The 22,780-nt window shown below is 35.8% G+C and overlaps 1 protein-coding gene across 3 annotated transcripts in view; it reads left to right on the top strand.

Moving 5' to 3' along the window:
- Positions 1 to 22,780, top strand: part of LOC117220516 (EGFR adapter protein) — a 383,013-nt gene that overhangs the window by 92,541 nt on the left and 267,692 nt on the right. Inside the window, exon 1 of one of the 3 annotated variants that reach the window (XM_076518719.1) lies at positions 8,923 to 9,095. The exons of the other annotated variants lie outside the window; for them this stretch is intronic. The gene's annotated coding sequence lies outside the window, so the exon portion shown is untranslated. Of the gene's footprint in view, positions 1 to 8,922; positions 9,096 to 22,780 lie in introns of those variants that run through there. 3 annotated transcript variants of the gene reach the window in all.

Here is a 22,780-nt window from a genome sequence, read left to right on the forward strand (position 1 = left end):
AATTCAGAGCTATTACAATTGGATGCTATGGAATCAATTTATGTGACCTGTCCACTGAATGAGCACTTAAACTACATGTTTGTTAATCCTTTACACTAGTAGAATTTGATTCTTGACACTTGAGCTCATTTACATCGTATATTTTCGACGATTTTGAAAATACCATAATAATCAGCTGTTTAGTGATGTCTCAATTTTAATCCTCTGAATGATATCATTGTTAGCCAGTTATTTTATTATTAAATGAAGATAGTTCTGGTATTTTTGATAGTTGTAGCGTTTTACAAAAGTTTAATATGATCAAATGAATAAATTTGTTCAAAATAAAATCTACAATACATCTGTAGGTGCTTGATAAAACCAGTGTATAAATATTAATGTGAAAAGAGCGTGCTTACCGTAACTTTTTCATGTAATATGGAAAATGTCCATTCAGTGGACAGATCCCCTAAATTCTGTACAATAAATCGATAAATTACTTTTATGAAAGCTGTTAGAACATATTTATAGCAGACACTGTCCAAAATAAAAGAAATTGAAAACTATAAAATATATAGAAAATATTTCTAACATATATTTTTGCATGATGGTATGTTAAGTTTCCAATTGACTTTAAGAAGACTGGGGGTATTATTTTTAAACAAAGATCCATTTGAAAATGTTGAAATTAAAAAACTGGATTACAGAAATGTCACGGCAAACAAATTATATAATTAACGTCGGATAAGAATCGTAGCTTTTGCCGAAGATATGGGGAAACAATAAATTGCACAACTCGTAAATGCAATAAATATTCGCGCAGCCTGTAGAGCGCGGTTGTTCAGCTGTAACCTGTAACTCACACTATTACAGTCTAAACGTTATTGACGTTGCACGTTCTAATGAAATGATTGATGAGGCGTGAACGATAAATTTCTTTCGAGCCTGTAACACGTTAGCTGGATTCATATTTATGCTACCTTCACAGTATTTTGGTTGTTGACAAGCTGAAAAGTGAAGTATTTACACGCGTTTATAAAAGTTATGGTTGAATGGGATCGGTAAATGATCCGTGGTGGGAACGATATTGAATCCGTGCATCTTATGTGGAAAATCGCAGATCAATCATGCGATTGAAGTAGCATATAATTTGCTCAGCTATTTCAATAGTTCGCAACAAACATTAATTTCAGCGTGATATTAGCAACTGATACTTTTAAATTATTCAATATGAATTTGTTTACACTGAATTGTTTACGCTACTGAATGTAACGGCAATATTAACAATGGTAATTAGAATTTTTTAGTGACACTTAAACTTTTTTCCAGTAATTATAATTAATATTATAATTAATAGCATATCAAATGATGGAAACCTTTTCAACCATTTTCACCTTTTACTAATCATATTTTAGGATAATATTAGAATAGAGATTTGAAAGGTTGATAAGAAATTAATTATTTAAATTTTTGCGTTTCTCTTTGTCAAATACTTTCAGTCAAAACATTAATAATTGTACAGAATTTTAATTCAAGCATATTTTAATATTCGCTACTATTTCTCATTTCAATTCATCATTATTTTCCACGATAGCGTTCTGTCCGACAGAAAATTTCGTAATCAATCATATCAATTTCATCAATCATACTTATGACACATACCTTACGTGTTTTAATCAATAGCGTTTGAGGATATTAATACAAATAATAAATCATACGTTGAGAAGCTGATAACGATCATTTAGGAACAAACGTGTCGTAAACTCGAGGAACAATTTGCGGTTTAATTGTCGTATTACGTTCGCATAAATAATAAATTATTCACATTGATAGACAGCGAACAATGCAGCTTATTCCAATAAATCCTACATTGGCAAGCTTTCATGATGACTCAAAAACGGATCCAATGAAATTTCAGTTACAAGTTGTAGTTTAATTACCACGTTAATTTTATATAAATAATAAATGATTTATATTATTGTGCAAGTAATAATACAGCTTGTTCCAATAATAAATACACCACATGTTAAGCACTCGATGCGATGATTTAGTAATAGATGTACTCAAATATCATGGAATAATTTATGGTTTAATTATTGTATTACTTTCGCATAAATAATAAATTAGTCACATCGTTACACATCCGATTGTGCTGCATTTTTAAATAATAAATGCCAGGCTTCCACAGCGATTTCAAATAATTCGTGGTTTAATTGTCGTATTACTTTCGCATCGATAATAAATTATTTACATTGATACACATCGGATTGTGTTGCATTTTTAAACAATAAACAAATCGCACGTTGCCAGGCTTCAATGGCAATTTAAAGACAGATGCCATAAAAAATCGTGGAATAATTTTTGTGGCTGGATTACTGTGTTATTTTCGTATAAATAACAAATTATTTGCATGAACATACAGTCAACGAAGCTGTTTCCTCCGATAATGAATAAATCATACGTCGACGACGAGCTTTCACGAGAATCTCAAGGGAGATGCGGTGAGAAATCGAGGAATATTTTCTGGTTGAATTATTGTGTTAACGTAAACGGCATAAGACAACACGGACGCGAAGATTTTTAAGACGACACGGAGCAGCGGTGATTCCATTGAAATATCGAAGAAAGATGAAACGCGTGACGTTCCGCAATGAGAAAGGCTTTCTTCCTTGCAGTTTGCACTGGATGCTGAAGCTGCGCGTTTTAACGAGCACAGAAATATTCCAGTTCCTCTGCGCCACACGCCGTTCCTCGTCCGACCGTCTCTTCCATCCTTCTTTGTTTCTTCGTTTCGCTCGTTTCCGTTCCTTCCATCATCGATTTGTGGAATTTCCCGGAATATTACACCGGGGTTTCGTTTTCCGAGTTTTTTCTTCTCCCTAAAGGGAGATTCTTTTCAATTCTGTCGTCCCTTTCTTGTGATTCCTTTTTCGGCTTCATTTGCCTACCACTCCGGCAGATCCTTGAATTGCCCGCTCGATTAATCGATTAAGGGCGGACTAATGGCTCCAAATTCCCTTGAATGATACTAAAGCAGAAAATCTGATTGATTGAACCGCTTTTTTTGCTCTGATGCAATTCCGGAAATTCCCGATCGCAAATACACCCTCGAACTACGACTCGTTCCACGATTCGTGCATTCAATAATGCTAATCCCATTCTTCTAACCTGATTTTTTTCAGTAATATCTTCATGCTTCTGTTTATCTTGAACTCTCATAATTTCCTTTACCGGATGTACGATATAATGAGTGGATTTTAGTTGTCTAATTTAGATGAGTGTTTAATTTAATGTTTTCTTATTTCTATATTTCTATGTTTCTATACTTCTATATTTCTATATTTCTGTATTTCTATATTTCTATATTTCTGTATTTCTATATTTCTATATTTCTGTATTTCTATATTTCTATATTTCTGTATTTCTATATTTCTATATTTCTATATTTCTATATTTCTATATTTCTATATTTCTATATTTCTATATTTCTATATATCTATATTTCTATATTTCTATATTTCTATATATCTATATATCTATATTTCTATATTTCTATATTTCTATTTTATTTAAGTATTTATTTCCTAGTTGCAGTCTTTTAATTGCAAAAGTTAATACGTTCAGGAAAGGTCGACTTCAGACTAATTTTCTCCCATTGTATATGAAATAATGCTAATCCAATTCTTCTAATCTAATTTTTACAGCAACGTGTATTTATTTATTCTACACTGTCATAATATTCATTACCCGAAGTGGTTTCTGCATAAAAATCCGCAGTCTAGCCAGGCTAAAAATTGAAATGGCTCAGGCAGACTGAATTTCTACAGTGCTATATAGACCATGCGATAATAGCGAACGAATCGGAGACATCTCGAGACGCGCCGAAGCATGCTGGTTCGGTTACTGAATCATGCAAATACTAATAATTGCATGGGCGATGCCTCGGATAATTGAACTGTAAACACCCGGCTAGTTCTTGAGGTGGTGCTTGATGGCGAGCTTTGCGAGATTTCGACCGTCTCTCTGTTCTCAGCCGAACAAGGGAAGAAAGGGAAAGATCAAGGAAACAGAGAGAGAGAGAGAGAGAGAGAGAGAGAGAGAGAGAGAGAGAAAGCGAAAAGGCAAGGGCTTGGTTTAAGGAGAAGAAGATGATCTTACCTAGACCGTGATGCGTTCCACTTCGTATCGAAGAAGCGTGCCTTTCTTAAATGATAGGGGAAACTCGTGGTGTCAAGTGCTCGCTTAGAAATATCCTTTGACGATGATCGAATCCGAGTATGTAGTTAGGTGAACCCACGATATTTTCTAATGGAGAAGCTACTTCGTGGTCCGATCTCTTACAAGATACTACATGAACTGAATTTTCAAATGTCTCTTACAATTTTTCAGAAATTAATAACCAGCGGTGGGCAAATGTTATTAAGAACAACGAGAAAAATAAGAGAACGAACACGTTTAATTATGTCATCTATCAGCATTATTTAAAATTGTTTATAAAAATACGTTGTATTCCTATATATTCATTCCGAATATATTAAGAAGAGAAAAGAAATTTCTCAATTTTTGGCACTTACGTTGTCTTCCACGAACACTCCTAAATGAAGTCGCAGAAGGGTAAATAATTAGCGCGGTTTGACGATGGACGGGCGCATTATCAATTTGGACAGTTCCGCGCACGATTGTCAAAAGTCCCCGCACCGACGTCAGGTAGCCTGGAGAACCGGCCGAATTCAAAGCACTGTCTGATATTCCCCTTATGAAGCTTCCGTACGTTCCCACAGCATAAATAATTCTCGTAACAGCGATTGCGACACCGACAGGGAGACAAAATTCGAGGGTCGTCCCCGGCCGGCTCATATTTGCCTCGTTCGGGTTCCTCCGGAAGGAAACAAAGGCGCGTCTAATTAACACGCTTGAGATAGAAACGGAGCGCCTTTCTCGTTTCGCCTGGCTGGCCTGAATGCAGGCAGACCAGCACACTGAACGTTGCAAAAGGGTGCAGATCATCCAGGAGATGGAAGGCCGGTTCGAGGTAAAAGAAGTAGACCCGATAGCCTCTTTAACGACTTAGACAAGCCTTGGTAATTAGTGATCTCCGGTACTACCCCCTTCAAACACCGGCGCAAGCCTTTCCTCGCTTCTTCGTTGGGGCTAACCTAACACCGCCGCTGAACAATAGTCCGGCTGCCTGCACTTGATCGAATTTTTCTGAAAGAGTCACCGGACACTCTTGTCACTCCCTCTTTGAGACCATCGCGCTCTTATCATTCCTGATCGCGACTTCTCTGCCACGTGCGTCACTAGATGATAAAGTATCGGTTTATCCACGCTGGAGACCTGTTAAGACGATATATGCAAGGGTGTTTCGGGGCTAATCCGACGAACTTTAGATATGAACTTAGCACCGTAGAACGAACAAATGTTTCCTCCGCAAGTATGCTCGCAAATGTTCCCCTCAAGAGATATTTACTGCTGAAGTTGTATAGGACCTAGTAATGTATGCTATTGAGATGATTCAGGTGTGTCGCGAGTATTACTGAAGAATATTGTTGTATTTATTGCTGAAGATAGTTGTAATTGTTACATATGTTTTTCTGAAATGACTACTTTCAACTTCGGGACAAGCATTGTAGTGAAGCGGAAAGTGTACGAGCAACCTGTTAATAACGTTCAAACACTGAAATTGAGAACAGTCTAATGAGATGACAGACGTGCAGTGTGAATCAACCACTTTTTTTGTCATTGATAGGAGCAGTAAAAATATGAGTAGTAATTAGACTTCGGATTTGATGCATTTATAGCAAAAATGAGTACAGTAATGTCTCCCTAATTCGCGCTCAGATTGTGCACAAACATGGACAATTTGAGAAGAGGAGAAACAATTATTCGAGCCTTGCGTCTCGTTTTTATAGTTCTTGATAATTGGATACTATAAAAAGGAGCCGCAAGGCTCGAATAATTGAGACATTCTTTAAACAGCTTCAATTAGGAGAGCGCGATACATTTCTGCCAACAGCCATAGAAATTATATGAAATACGTATACTGAATATAGAATGCCAATTTAAAAGAGCAACATCAAAAAAATATATCAGAATTTTTCTTAACATAATTCGAAGAAATTATACAGAATTGCGCTAAATTTTCCATTGCATTTGTCATTGGAAATGGTCAGAAGCTATTTTGCTGCGTGCCACGAGTAGACTGCAGACTTCTATGCAAAATAAAAATTGCCGTCATTAATTCCTAGATAGCCAGATTTTATGTCCTGTTTGCGTCCGCACGTCTAGGGACGTCCGTTTCTTAAGTCTTATGGATATCAGTGTTTTTTTTCTTTTGCACTTGATCCGCTGCATTTGAACAACTTGAATTGTTGTTGCATAAAATAATACAAAACCGTAAAAACGTACAAAGGATTTCAAAATACTGTTGCATTGTTAACAGCTGATTAAAGTGATTAATTAACGAAGTAAATATCAACGTGGCTCCCGTATCTTGCAATTACCGCAGACAATTTTTATGTTACATAAAACCATACGAGCTATAAATACCGGCATGTCTGTAATGCACCAATAATTATGCATGTCGTTAGTAAGCTCCGTATTCTTGATCAGAAACTAATTAAAAAGTTATACATATACATATATCCCCGGTAGCAACGTCTATAAAAATGATTAGTTACTGTCGGCAGAATTCGACTAAAATATCCGTGGAATAAGCAATTAACGTTTCCGTGGATGCGCGTTATTCCGAGTACAATTTAATATGAAAGTATAATTAATGGGAACACATATTCGCGAAGGGGGTTAATACATTTTTAATCATGCGCCGGCCCGAAGGTTACAAATAAATGCCGTATGCTCTGTACATGAAATGTTTTGCAATCATTAAACTGCACTCACGATCGAAATTCCCATAATGGACACGCTACCAATTGAACGTAATGAATTTCGATAATTCAGAACTGCCAACGTAAACGAGGCGCCGAAATCGAAAATTCACAATAGAATGTTTCAATTGGAAATAATGCACGACCATTGTCGCAGCCGAATGAACCACATGTGAACAACATACGCGCGTCCGCATAGAGTGGCAGAGCAATTAAAATTTTATTTTAACAATATTTCACGAGTGCACCATCCACAATCCGAATTGCGAAATGCTCGCGTAACGAGATGTTGTAGCGAAAAGTGTCGGAAACAAGTTTAGTACGAAATAGGATTTCGATTGCTTTCCAAACAGATTGAATCGACTCGATTGCATCATTGCGTCCGATAGACGACTGATTACCATAGAAATGTCTACTGATAATCCAACTAACAATCGGCACTCATCCTAATCCTATCGCACGCGAAAGTATACTATAGTGCGCAGAGAAGCGCTTAATATATGCGCATAGCGTCATAATGATACCAGCTTTATTCAGTCTCGTGTATACTGTAACAAAATATTGATTGTAAAATCAATTTATAATGATTTTTATTCAGAATAAATCGAAATTGGTAAGGGTCCTTACTGTGGAGTTATACATTTGTTTTAAACGAAAACAATTGCATCTTTCAACCAAAACATGTAAAAATGCGTCCTAAAAATTTGGGAGCGAAAAGTATTACAGTTTCTTTGTAAGAAAATCGAAAAAAATACTGTATAATTATGGTACTATATTGCATAACTTACAGAATATTTATAATTAATACAGTTACTTATATAATTATACTATATGCAATTATATAATTATACTATATGCAATTATTTATTTATACTATAAAGTATAGAATTATATATTTATACTATAAAGTATACAATAATATAATTATATTGTAAGGTGTACAATAATATAATTATATTATAAATTGTACGATTATATATTTATACTATAAAGTATAGAATTATATATTTATACTATAAAGTATACAATAATATAATTATTTTATAAGGTATACAATGATATAATTATACTATGAAGTACACAATTACACAATTATACTATAAAGTAAATAATTATATAATAATTGATACATATTTTCTATGATTTTCTAGGCATATTTTCGACAACTATTACTATGGCTTCCCAAATTCAATACTGAGATATGTCTAAATAATGATGCTTAAAGAAAAGGGAATTTAAAGTTTTATTTTCTGAATAAAAATAATGAAATATTATTTTCTCTAAATTTTGTACTAATGTACATTGAAAAAAATAAAATAAATATAAATATAAACATAACATAATGAATATAATGAAAAAAAAAATCTGTATAAGTACAGATATTTTAACATCTCAAAATATTTCTCCAGATACACACAAAGAACGTTTAGAAAAATGTAACAGTGTGATATAATGATTAATGCTTTTACCTTACACAATTAAAGATGTGTCAGTATTACAATATCCGAATAATACTATTCGGTATAAAATAAAATAGAACATCTCCAGATCGTTATTTTTTTTTAAATATTTCAGCAACGAATCAGAACAGCGATATGTAAAAATAAAATAGAAAATTTTAAGTTTGCAACCCAGATTCCTTCGCCAAGGGACACATGTATTTCCGTGACAAACCGTACACGTTCATCCGACAGTTGCCAAATCCCAAAAACGCGAAGGCAGTGCGCCGATAGTCCGAAGTTTCCGATACGTGCTAGTCAGTAAGAAAGCCATTTAGGGGACGGAAGTTGGCAAGTAGGAAGCAGAGCGGTCGGTAGGTAAATGCGTACCATAACCAATTATCGGCCACGAAAGCCGCGAAATAACGCTAATTACGCATTTAACAAGAAAAAGGGAAAGAGAATGGAAGTTCGTATCCGCGAAAGCTCGCCGAGTGCGCATGATCGCAGCCCCCTCCCGTTTGTTTCGCCTGTGTGTACGTAATTCCCGTTGGTGCACGGTCGGCCGTCGTTGTGGTGGTTCCATGGGGTGGTTGGAGTCCACGTGGAGCAACACGGTACTGTCAGTCGCACCCGGCGAGTCATTCGCGTATCACGGCTTTCCATTCCGCTGTTTTGATCAACCCTTTCGAGCCGGCTCGCGGGACTTTTGCGCGAGTTTCTCAGTGTACGACGTTGCCGCGTGCCTAATGTGAGTTCCCGTTCAGGACTACGTTCCAGGGTCGCGGAGGTAAGTCGTCGCTCATTGAAAAGCACCGATAGACCAACAATTGTCGAATTGTTCAACAACGAAGCGCTATAAAAATTCAATCGATTATTAGAGGTTGTTCGGAAAGTTCATTTCAAATCTTTTATAGGAATTTATAAAATGTGAGACGAACTTGTCGAACAACCTAATAAATTGTTATTAAATAAATTATATATTTGGTAGTTCATTGAGCTCGTGTCACATTTCGCAGAATTCGTTTCACATTTCACAGAATTCGTTTCACATTTCATAGAGTTCGTTTCGCATATAATGGAGTTCGTTTCACCGAGTTCGTACAAAAGATTTGAAATGAGCTTCTCGAACAATGAAATACATTTCATTCGTGAGACAACGAATCATCGAAACTAGAATTTTGTCAGGCCAAATTTTATTTTTAATTGAATGTTAGATGACAGTTTAATCGGTTGAAATTTCTGAGAATCTCAACCCTTTGCACTAGGAGAATTTTCTCAGACCAAGTATCGTACGCTTCAAATTGAACACAAAGTGACAGAACGTTGGAAATAATGACACTCTTTAACAGTTTACACCGCGATTTCTTTCTCAGCTACGTCGATTGGCATATTCTACGCTCTGTGTCATTAATCATTTCGTAGAAAGCAAAGCTATATTTTTTTTTCATTTAGCGCTCAAGAGAAAGTTGTATTTATCGCATTTCGACCTTTGATTCAGTGTTCAACATTAAACCCACCGAGCACTAAAAGTGATTGACGTATGTTGTTTTAGAGGAATGACAAAAAGGAATTTATTTAGACGTTTCGTAATTTCTATTATAATGTATGCTTGGAACCTCAACAATTTTAGTATAAAATAATGTGAAAAACTGGTCAAGATGATCGACACGGTGGATTTAATATGAAGTATTGATGAACGACAGTAGAGTTATATTTCGACTTAAAGGGAGCGCGTAACATTTATTTTCAATGAATTATGTTCGAAATCTTCGTAACGTGTCTGACACGTTGTTATAGTGCAAAGAGTTCTAAACAAAATTTGGTAGAAAATTGCGTTAAGACGAAAGGGATATTTTTTATTGTGAAATAATTATTAGTAGTCTCGCTGTGTCCCGTGGAAAGCGACATTCGTCGGCAAAGGCTTAATAAATTAATGCAAATTGATAATAAGTTAAATTAAGAAGTTAAATTAATAATAAATTTACGTTTCGTACGAGTGAATAAAATCTCCATTTTTTACCTACTCTTCGTGATCTGTGCTACGATCTAATAGTCTGAAAAAGTTCATATTTAAATTTTCAGCAGTAAATAACAAGTCGTTCTTTCCGATTCTTTTTTCACATAGTCGACTTGGTTACTTTCGATACTGAACTTTAAAAATTCACCACTGCGGCGATCGTAAAACTCGTGCACCTCGGAGCGTCATTAGACAGCGCATCTTTATACAAAATCGTCTATTCTCTGGACAAGAAAACCTGATTTGTTTTCGGTCAGATGAGATTTTTCAATCAGTGCATCAATCATCGTCCCAAGAACTTGACTAAATTGATAGTGACATACAAGTGTCGTTACGCGATTCGTTCCTATCCCGTGCCTTATGCAATTCTGCACATGTTCGATCTAATGTTATGTGCACTCCGTGCATAATGTTATAGCGTGTCTCGTTTATTTGTACACATATCTCATCTCATACACTGTGCACTCGTGCGCATATGTAATCTTATGCCTTATGCAATTGTGCACATATTACATCTTGCGTCTTGTGCATTTGTGCTTTTCACGATTACGTACAATCTGCATCGCCCTTGTAGTCTCTTATGATCTCGTCCGTCAACTTGTCCTAGCAAATTCACACTTGAACTCAGAAGAAACCAAGCATCCATCGCTATCATTTGATTCCGATGATTCATCTGCACGTTCTTCTCAATCACTTGTGCTTTCAAATTTGAAAAGGTGATCAAAAGGGATTAAGCGCTGGTGCAATATCATTTTCAATGGACAATTATTGGGCCTGTCCATATCAGTTCACGCGGTTTTAATATCAACTTAAATTTACCGCGTGATAATTGCCTAACAATTACATGTCTCATACGTTATTCGATAGCTTTGCTTTCCTCCTGTTGTACAGTTGTATATTTATTCGTTCCGTGCGAGCAATAAGCTAATTATTTTTTCAAAATCTACGTGGAGCGTCGAGTTAGCGAGAACATCTCCGACATGTTTCGCGCGCTGTACTATTCGATTCCTAATAGAATGATTCAGTTTTTGAAAACTATTCAGTGCGAAATTAACAAGATTGAACGTTCACGATTTAATCATGCAGCAAAACTCGTCGGAGATATTCATTTTTGTCAACACGACGCTTCATATCTTTCAAGAAACAAATCATTTTGTGTACTTATTTAACTCTTTGGTACACGGTGGGATTAAAAATGTTTTGATGCACAATAATTCATGGTGAAACTATTTGAGACCCACCCTGTAACAACAAATTGAATTGCATCATTATTATTTTTTATGTTTTTATATTATGTGATTCCTTTGTTGATAAAAATATACCAATTTTATTTTATTTAAACCCTAATTTCTGTGCAACATGGGTCTATTTTATTTTTTGAAATCCTGTGCCCCGAAGAGTTAAATGGAAATTAAAGCTGCGCGAATATGTTATCGATTTATTATAAGAACCGTTTCGATCGATCGAGAATCTAGCTCGACCCCTTTAAGGGTTGATTGTCCGCTCAAGGAGTTAAGCAGCTTGCCACACGATCTGATTCGAAGGTGACAGTGCGACTTGTTGACTGCGGTCTAACTTCTTATTCGAAACGAGTTAGGGAATCCTCGGGGTGTTGCGGAAGAGACACGCTAAACGTCGCTGTCACCCCGGGGGGAGCATCATGCTGTGGTTTTAGCGAGGAAAATACGCTCGCTATATGAAGGATGATCTCCGTGGATTGTGCGTCAAGGGAAAGGAGCTTTCGTCAATCGATTCTTTCTCCGATTGGTCCCCGGCTGTGACGAACGGTTCTCGTGAAGTTTATCGATAGTGCGACGACTGTGATCGTTCCGTCGACGGCTGCTCTCGTACCGGTTATTGTTGAATTGCGAGCCGGTAGTTCGGTCGATGGGCGATAGACGAGATTTTATGGTAATGTTCGAGCGATCGATTGTCGGGGACCCGATACACGTGTTTTTAATACGATCTCCTCTGGATAGAATAATTAAAAGATCGGGATAATTACCTTAATTTGTGGACGACGTTGCCTTCGCGTGATTGTGCGTTTCGAGTTTTTTTTTCTCGGAATTACAGGGCTGTGAATAATTGTAGGATCAAAGTAACTTTTATGACTTTCAAGTAAAAGATAAAATAGCGAAATCGTAAAATACAAGAACTATGAAATTTGATATTGTTTCTCAGTACCACTATATTAGCGCATCCAAATTTCATCTAGAATTTAATATTTTGCATTAACATATGCAATCTGTGAAAATCAACGCTGTTTATGTATTTTTATTAATACCTGAATGTATGAAATCAGTAAATTGTAAAATACAATGAATGTTGTTTTGAGACAGTAATACGTTAGTGCAAGCAAATTTAATTCGAGAAATCTTTATTTTGCACTAAGATTTGTGTTGTGTAAAAGTCAACATTTAATTATTTCTAAGCAGATTGCGTATGCTTCTGCGATTTTTGTAGCACATAAACGTAAGAATCACAGTGAATCTTAAAGCATAAGTCAATTCAATTTCAGCTTCTATTAAGCTTGAACGAAACTTTGCATTAAAAAAATTTAATTCGGCATTAAAAACCACAGCCTAATCTGAGCTGTCGACGTCCTCGAAATTATACTGCATACACGCGCACAAAAAAGAGAAAAACAAATTTACAATAATAAGTGGACTGCGGATATTTCTGAATTCGTGACATGTGCAGATTTTTAAAATGCAAGGAAACGAAGAAATCGACCATATTTAATAGCATTTCTACTTTCTTTTTGCAATGAGTAATTCTTTCGTCGACGAAGAAAACGTCCCTTCGATTCTGAATTTTGTAAAATTACGTGGAAGAATTTGCCTAAAGATCCACAGTCTGAAGATAAAATTAAACGTTGCCCTTCAATGCCCGTCTACTATCTCGACAGACATCATCGTCGAACTCCAGGATAAATCTACCGAATCTACCATTCGAAGATATTAAAGGGAAGTCCGAACAAGTCCGGCTGAAACGCGAAACCGTGTAAAAAAGGTGTAAAAAGGTCGGCGCACGCATACTCGTTCCTTTTTCCGCAATAGAAATCTGATAGGAATAGTGGACGACTCTAGCGCGTGACCGAGTACAACAAAGCCAATCGATCGACATCAATCAATGGAGTTTTTCAAAACCAGCGAGGCCTGAGGGTAGCAGACGGCGCAAAAAGTATTTTATACGTGATCATTTACGCCGACCATAAATTACGGTGCCTCGCCGTTCGTCAATGGAGTTTTTACCGTCGTTAATTTCTCTGTCGCATTAACGGTAGCGGAATCGCGACTCCGAGAACAAAATAGAGAGAAAAATAGAGTGAGAGAGTGAGAGAGAGAAATACAGAAGGAGAGAAATATATAGGGAGAGAAATAGAGAGAGAGAGAGACAAATTGAGAGAAATAGAGAGAGAGAGAGAGAGAGAGAGAGAAAGAGAGAGATAAATTGAGAGAAATAGAGAGAGAGAGAGAGAGAGAGAGAGAGAGAGAGAGAGAGAGTCAAATTAAGAGAAATAGAGAGAGAAAGAGAAAGAGAGAGACAAATTAAGAGAAATAGAGAGAGAGAGAGAGAGAGAGAGAGATAAATTGAGAGAAATAGAGAGAGAGAGAGAGAGAGAGACAAATTAAGAGAAATAGAGAGAGAGAGAGAAAGAGAGAGACAAATTAAGAGAAATAGAGAGAGAGAGAGAGAGAGAAAGAGAGAGATAAATTGAGAGAAATAGAGAGAGAGAGAGAGAGACAAATTAAGAGAAATAGAGAGAGAGAGAGAGAAAGAGAGAGACAAATTAAGAGAAATAGAGAGAGAGAGAAGAGAGTTTCTGGATTTTATAGTAGCGAGAACTAACCAAAACCTGCTTCTAATAACTACTACAATAAATATTTAATCAACAGACAATAAAGCACGTTCAACTGAGTCGTGTAAAGCAAAAGTGATGTAAGTCAATTTTCTGTTAGGTTCATTTAACCCTTTGCAGTCGGAGCCATTTTAGCTCGAACTCCAAACTAGTTTTTCTGACCTATAGCGTTTCCATTTTATACAATCTGCTGCATTTTGTACATAGGAAATTGAATTTTGTGACTCGTGCAAAGGCTACATTTTTAACAGTTTTTAAAATAGAAACAAATTTGATAATGTTAAAATTATTTTGGAACGTGATGTAACAATTTCGAATGATGTCTTTAGAGTCGCCACTCGACCGCAACGGGTTAATATTGTCAGACCGTATTTAATTTAGTATTTTATTTGACTTTTTCGTGTTAATTTAACACGTTGCTGACACATGTGCTGTAACGTTAAAATTTATGAGCCACATTATCGTGCATTCAATTCTATGTGGGATTTATGTTCTGAAATTAATATGCACTTTAATTTGATCGGTATCAATGTGGATGCTATAGTATTCATTGTACATAACTATTAAAATGTGATATTCTGAGCACTCGGACAAAATGTGAGAAGTCAAAATTTGGATAACACAATTAGTTTAAGAATAAATCATGTGTCTATTTTTGCAGCCCACCTGATGTTTTCGTGAAATAAAATAATTATTCCATTGCAATGAAAAGATAGTGCGTGAATAGCACTTTAGAATCAATAAAAGTGATCGTATGCATCATTACATTCATAGATATAATATTTATTTATAAAATAAAAACGAAAATTTGTGTATCTCATCAAAAAAGCAAGAGCGAAGTTTCCATAGAATCGCACGATTTTTTTTTTAAGAAAATAGAACCCCTCAGAAATAATTCCATATCGAGTCCTCAACAGTAAAATTAAGAGAAACTTAGAGGACAATTCGAGCCACATACTGACTTCATTAATATCCACAATATACGAACCAAATTTGAGCAAATTCAAGAGATATGGCCAAGTGAAAGTATCCCGCATATTAATAGGACACAGTGAAGCAACCCATTCGTATTTAATAACTAAGAATAACACATCAAAATGCCGATACTATAATGAAAACCTCAGTACAAAACACATTATCTGGGAATGCAACGATTTCAAACATAGCAGAGACAAATGCTAAGTTCGGAATCATACGAGTGACATAATGAACACAAATGATGACATAAAGGACCTAACCTTAATTATGAAGGACATCAATATACATCTTGGATTATAAATTAAAAGAAGAGGGGATCCGAATGTAAATTGCTCATGACCTGGGATGTTAATACGACTATAAATAAAAAAAGGAAAAAAGACATCGAGGTCATAATCAATTCTTGATATAATTTCCATTTTCTCGAATCTATAAAAGATAGGAAGAGGGAGCAAAAGAGAGGAAAGGAGAGTAAACGAGAGAAAGAGAGAGCTAAAGAGGGAAAAGGTGAGTAAAAAGTAAAAGAGAGAGTAAAAGAGAGAAAGAGAGAAAAAAGGAGAGGAAAGAGAGAGAAAAAGAGAATAAAGGAGAGGAAAAGAGAGAAAAAGAGAGAAAAAGAGAGAGAGAGAGTAAATGAGAGAAAGAGAGGGAGTAAAAGAGAGTAAATGAGAGTAAATGAGAGAGTAAAAGAAAGAAAAGGAGAGTAAATGAGAGAAAGGGAGAGTAAAAGAGAGAAAGGGAGAGAAGAAGAGAGACAGTAAAAGCGAGAAAAGGAGAGGCAGCAAAAGAGATAAAGGGGGAGGGAGAGAGGGAAGAGGCGACCGCGCAGGGTACGAGAATTAATTAGTTTGAGAAGGCCAATTAAAAATAAAAATGTCGAGTGACCAGGCGAGCCGGGACTCTCCCATGGTCAATCGTTTGATCGTTCGTTAACCGCGACGACGACGACGCCGACGTCGGCGTCGCGTCGCGTCGCATCGCGTCGACGCGTCTCTGTTTCGCGCGCGACTCTCCCCTGGAAATCCATTGCGTTTGGTAAATGACGTATCATTCGCCGATAAAAAATGCCGCGTCGATACGGCGATCGGGGGAACGTGTGCTGCGAGTGGCCAATAAAAATTCATTACATTCGCCGCGCAACCAGTGGAAATAAACGATCGCACGATGAACATCGTTCGCGTGCGCGCATTTTGTAAATAACCGCGTAATGCCACGTATGGTAAAAATTCATTGCTCTCGGTAAATTGAACCTGGCGACACGATCACGCACCGTCTCTCTCTCTTTCTCTCTCTCTCTCTTTCTCTCTTTCTCTCTTTCTCTCTGTTTCTCTGTTTCTCTCTAGACCTCTTTCTCCCTTTTCTCTCTCTCTCTTTTTCTCTCTAGATCTCTTTCTCCCTTTCTTTCTCTCTCTCTCTCTCTCTCTCTCTCTCTTTTTCTCTCTAGATCTCTTTCTCCCTTTCTTTCTATCTCTCTCTCTCTCTCTTTTTCTCTCTAGATCTCTTTCTCCCTTTCTTTCTCTCTCTCTCTCTCTCTCCCTCTCTCTCTTTTTCTCTCTAGATCTCTTTCTCCCTTTCTTTCTATCTCTCTCTCTCTCTCTTTTTCTCTCTAGATCTCTTTCTCCCTTTATTTCTCTCTCTCTCTCTCTCTCTCTCTCTCCCTCTCTCGTTCTCTACCGCTCTCCTGCTCTCGCCGTGCTTTTTTTTCTGTGTGCGAGGGCGATTGATACGGCGCGGAGTTCTGCGTGACGCACGATACAGACGGTTCAATAAAAATTTGAAAGCCCTGGACTCTGTTAACTCCTGCGCGGGAGGAATGTGTAAATTAGTTTGGAGTTTTGATGTTGGTCCCTTGGTCTGGGGCTGAGGGACAAGAGCTGTAGGCTGCGTTACGGTTGCACCGCGAATTTTTGTGGAAAATGCAATTTGTGATGGTCGATTGCAAAGTATGTATTGGGACTAGATACAGAATTGGCTGCTTGCTTTAGTAATTTTTTTGCCTTTGCACTCGAATTTCTCTGAAATTACTTACCAACGGAGTTGGCCTTATTTTATTCGAATAACGAATACAATTTTATTCGTGCAACTTATTCGAAATATTCGAAAAATTTATTCGATATATTATTCGAATAAAATCTTATTGCATATACTATTCGAATAAAATCTTTTTCGATACATTATTCGAATAACATTTTATTCAAACAATTTATTGAAAACGTTATTCGAAGAAAATTTTATTCGAACCAATATTTTGAAATGTTTTTGACGTCTTCATAGTTTAGTAATTGATGTACGCAGTTTTACTGAAGATTCATAACATACCAAAGTGGATTATAAGACAATAAGAACGTCAAAAAAATTTGAGTACATTGTACATTGTAACGATGCACAATCTAGTCATAAAATACGTTCTGAACGAAATTAATTTAAAAACAATACATTAATTTAAATACTTTAAAATAATTAAATCGATATTAATTTGAATCTAGTAAAAGTAAAGTAAAAGTAGAATAAAAGCATCAGAAGTATTTAAGAATATTTCTCTTCTTATTAATATTATTACAAGTTCATTTATTTTAGGTTTCACTTATGAAAATCATTAAGAGGATAAATAATTCGTAATGTGCGACCTTAGTCACCTGTATTTGATACAATATTTGTGTATTTTTGGTAAAGATATATATAGATACTCTGATTCTAAGATATCTTTTAAATAAAGGAAACAGTCAGAAGAATAATCTATGATAAACTATTGCTTCCAGTCATTTTGACTAGAATTTTTATAGAATTTGATTTAGCATAAAGATTGTCAGTCTAGTCAAACGATATTTTTGAATAATTAAAAAAGTTCTCAGAATATTCTAAGCTGTATTGATTGAAGTTAAAAACAGAAGAAATCGTTTTCAATATATGTACCTCCCATTTACTATAATCGAATTAAAATTTTATTTAGCACAAAGATGCACAGTCTAGTCACGCAATATTTGTTGAATAATTAAAAATGTTCTAAGAATATGCTAATCTGAACTGATTAAAGCTATTTAAGTGGAGAAATCATTTTCAATGTAATTCCAATTGCCCATAACCGGAAACAGAATTTTATTCAGCATAAAATTTATCAGTTTAGTCACACAATATTTTTTAGATAATTGAAAAAATCCGAAGAATATTCAAAGCTTAACATATTGAAGCTATTTTTCAACGTATCTCTTGTCGCCAATAATCGAAACAGAATTTGATTTCGCATGAAGATGCACAGTCCAGTTACAAAATATGTTTCCACTGGAAGATTTCTGATTTACGCAACGCTTCTCACACATTTATTCCGCGTAACATATTTCGTATTTACTTGGAGAATATCGAAAGTATCGGGACCATAAATTTGCTCGCCGATCGAAATCGTGTTAAGTATGTGCATTCGACGTAACGCGGCACGCCGATGTATCTGCGTGCCATTTATCATCCATTTGCAAAGTGATTATACGATAAAAGAAAAACGCACGGAGTCTCGCTGAGCTCCCGCCGTTGAACGTTCCCGGTTTGCTAGAAATTTTACGTCAATTATGCAGGTCTCAAGTTTCACTTATAGAGGAGTTTGCAAAGAAAGTTCCCGTTCCAAAGAAACTTCTGGTTTGTGCCTCGGAATATTGCTTCGTCATAAATTCTGATTTTTAGCTCACCGTTGCCTCGTAAATCGAAAATCTGGGTCTTTCGTTAGCATACATTTGTGTACAGCTTATTTCACAATTATAAGCATCGGATTGATCCCATAAACATAGTTAGCCGAGGCTGGGAACGGAGTCCGGTCGAAAATATTTCAACTAAGAAATACAAATGTCTGCGAATACCTCGAAAATTTGCAGCATTTTTTTGTTCGTTCAGCGGTGTTTGGTAAATTGCTGGATATTTACAGCAATTATGTAAGCACATGAATTGCTCAATTTCAGTCGCAGACAATGCAAAATTTACATTGATAATTTATACGCCACGGGATATGTGCTAAATATTTAGATCGACACTACTGGCACAGGATTTACTGAATTTCAGTCACGGGCAATGCAAAATTCACATTAATAATTTATACTTCGTGTGATACATTACTAACAAATTAGGTCAGTTTTAAGTATATAATCCGCTCAATTTCGATTCGTCTTCCCGATAAATTATGTGTTAGCAGTTAATTGTGCTATTATTATTGAAATCATGAAGCTGGTTTCATTGGAAATTGTTGGATATATTTCTTTATTTACACATATACTACTACAAAAACTGTAAAAGATTTAAATAAAATTTTGATAAGGCAACGCGATAATTTCAATGAGTTGAAAACAGTGTCGCGAGATTTTCGCATTCTTCTGATATCATCACCGTTCTGTATTCCAGTTACCTATATTTTATCATAAATGTATAAAATTGCATAAATGTATACTCAGTTAGATCTGGACCAAGAGTATAGATATTATTATATGACAATCATAAATAGGGATGATAGTAATTATAATAAATTTGTATAATAAAAATTTAAATTATAATGGATAAATAAAAATTTTGAAGTAGAAATAGACTTTTCCTAGAAATTTACAATAGTTAATTTAAAATAGGGATGAAATTAATTGTGATATATTTTCATTACAAAACGTGAATATAATATGGCTCCTTGCATAACGATGCACAGTCTAGTTATAAAATATGTTTCGATTTTAATCGACTATATGTGAAATATGCAAGAGTAAAAATCATCAGAAAAATTTAAGAATAATTTCGTTCATTATTATTATTATTATTACAAGTTTCTTTATTTTGTCCTGCAACTCCTATTACTTGTATGTGATACAAAAATATAAACTTAAGTTGGTTAACTTGAAATAGGTGTGAAATTAATTATGATAAATTTTCATTAAAAAAATTACAATATATGTTTATTGAAAATTTGAATAATAATAAATTTCAAATGAAGTTTCAAATTTTAGTATACTTTCGATTGAATTTATAGAAACTTCAACATGTCTACAAGAGTGGCATCTGCAATAGAATGTTGAAACAAACGAAGTTCCGACGTTCGAGTGTTGAATAAAATTTTCCGGCGAACTTGCGAGTCGAGTCTCGCTAGGAGCAGAATTAGTTCCAATCGCGGCTCTCTTCGAGCCCAGTAAACGGGTGTTAATAGCTTCGCAACTTGGTCGCTGCGAGTTAAACAAATCTGTTGCCGCAGTCCCCGGTGTTCCAGCAAAGGCCGGCGTGCAGTCAAAGTGTCAAGACCACCGTTTAAAACGCACAAAGCCGTTTCTAACCGTATTCCTTTGCCCCGTATACATACATGTATCCGCTCGCCACATTTCATCCCCCCGTCGTGCGTCGCCTCTGCCAATCGAATTCTCAACTCTCCTCCGTTTTGATCGGCCGTTACGAATTTACGTGACGGAAATATCGTCCCGATATTACGCCGCGATATCATAAAGTCTATATACAACGAACCGGGAGAATCGCGCGCGTCATTTCCACCGGCAGACGGAGTCGATCTTACGGCGATATTCTTTTCACCGGTCGTAAAAATTCAAACGTTCCCAGATACCCGGTGCCACCCTTCGACGCCGTTCTCCGCCAATTAACCCGTTGCACTGTAACAGCTCGTCGGACATGATCTACGATTCGAATTTTAATCATATCTTCTGAATCGAAACAAAATTTGGTTCTTCCGTTATCAAAATCGAAGGATCAAAGTAAATGAAGACTTATTCGGTCCCGGAATAAATTTTAAAACGTTATTAATATTATTATTATTATTATTATTTTATTGATTCTTTGTAAAAATAAGCTAAATAAATAAATGAAGCTTTGGACCGAACGATTTGAATTTTCTTGAAGTTTTAGAGGGTCCAGTTTTTCGAAAGAGAATTTTGTAAAAATTATAATTGGTCGAAATGGCAGAAAGAACTCATGTTTTTTTTTTTAATCTTTCGTTCGAGTGAATAATTACGCTTTTAACGTTTCATTTTGTAGATCTCGGTAACTTATGTATATGCAGGTTGAAAATTTCATCGAAATCAGTGGACGTTGTTACAAGCTATAAATAATTAACACGTTAATCGCCGAGCCTGTTTCGTCTTCCTTTTCGTTTGGCCCGCGTTATAATATTCTCTGGAACCTGTGAGCACCGTGTTTTAATAAAACTCGTTGAAATTTCGTCTGGTAACGAAATTGAAAATTTATTTACACGAAAGAATATCATTTTTTAAATTTTATGTCGTCAGTCACCGGTGATTGGCTCGGTCCGAACGGAAAGTATAGTGTCAGTCGCCGAGACTGACATGGCGATTAACGTGTTAAAGATTGTGAAAAAAGCAGGTTTTTCATTACTTCGGGCCGAAAACTGTGGAAAGTTTGGAGATTTTGCATCTTTCAATGCTTTCGGCTCATAACAACACTTTTGTAACGCGTTGACAATGCTGTGGATATCGCCGTTGTCGCATCTCTTTCATGGGATTTGAATATTCATTTTTACTGCGGAGTGTCAGACTAGATCGAATTTTATTAAAATTCTATGGATACAAGGAGATTAAAGAAGTATTCGTTATGACAAGTCTTTTTTAACTTTCTATTCGATTTCAATTTATTTTAATTCTGTGGGATTCTTGAGGATTATAAAAGCACTGATTTAAAGGAACTTTGAATTAATCAATTATTGTTGCAATCTGTTTGAAAAGTGTGTAAGATGATACTGTAATTATACTGCACGTGTTTGATTTCCTTCATATTTTGTTTAAATATAAAATACAACACTTTTATAAAATATATAATTTAATGACGAACATCGAAGTAATCCTTCCTAACTAGTCTGCTGTTTTTGACGAGTGTTTTCTTCATGAAGAACTGACAACATTTTCTGTTATAACGAAAAAACTCGTCGTAAACAGCTGACTGCTTACAGAAACGCAGAATTAAAAAGAAAATCGCAAAATTAAACAAACACAGAATTAAAAAAGACACAAAGTTAAACAAACACTGAATTATTGGTTCGAGCTTCGAGCAACCATAACTCGCAGTGAAAATTGTATGTTACCGTTTTGTGTGCCACGGCGTGAAGACAGATATCGTACTCTTGAAAATGAGCACAAAGAGAGCTTTGTAAGATTTTTTTTTCAGGAAACTATAGGTGCGCGAAGTTCGACAATTTTTCGTTCATGATTTAGTGGCCCGACATCGATCACAGTGGTCATTGAATTATTGCCGGAGTTGGTGAAACTGGAACTAATTTTGATTATAAGAATTTATTATGGAACTTGGATTGTTCGCATTCATAGGTGATAATGGCGTGAAAGCGGAAACGTGTACCCAGTGCTAACTGTGCAGACATGGAACCCGAAATAATTCTAAAGTTCGGAAGTTAACTGCTAGCTGTTAACTTGCCAAGAGAACGCGTGCCATTGTCGCTAATAACGAGTATTGGCTATGAAACGGTGTACAGTGCTGGTGAAACTCTTTTTGATCGCAGTTTCTGGCTTCATAATTCGCAAATTGTACTGCGGTTTTTGAAGCAGTCGTAATCTGTGTTGAATGTGACGTAATTATTAACGTCGTTATTCAAGAATTACCTTTAAGAACAGTAGAAATTCATTCT

This window comes from Megalopta genalis, chromosome 2 (assembly GCF_051020955.1).
Source record: "Megalopta genalis isolate 19385.01 chromosome 2, iyMegGena1_principal, whole genome shotgun sequence".
Lineage (NCBI taxonomy): Eukaryota > Metazoa > Arthropoda > Insecta > Hymenoptera > Halictidae > Megalopta > Megalopta genalis.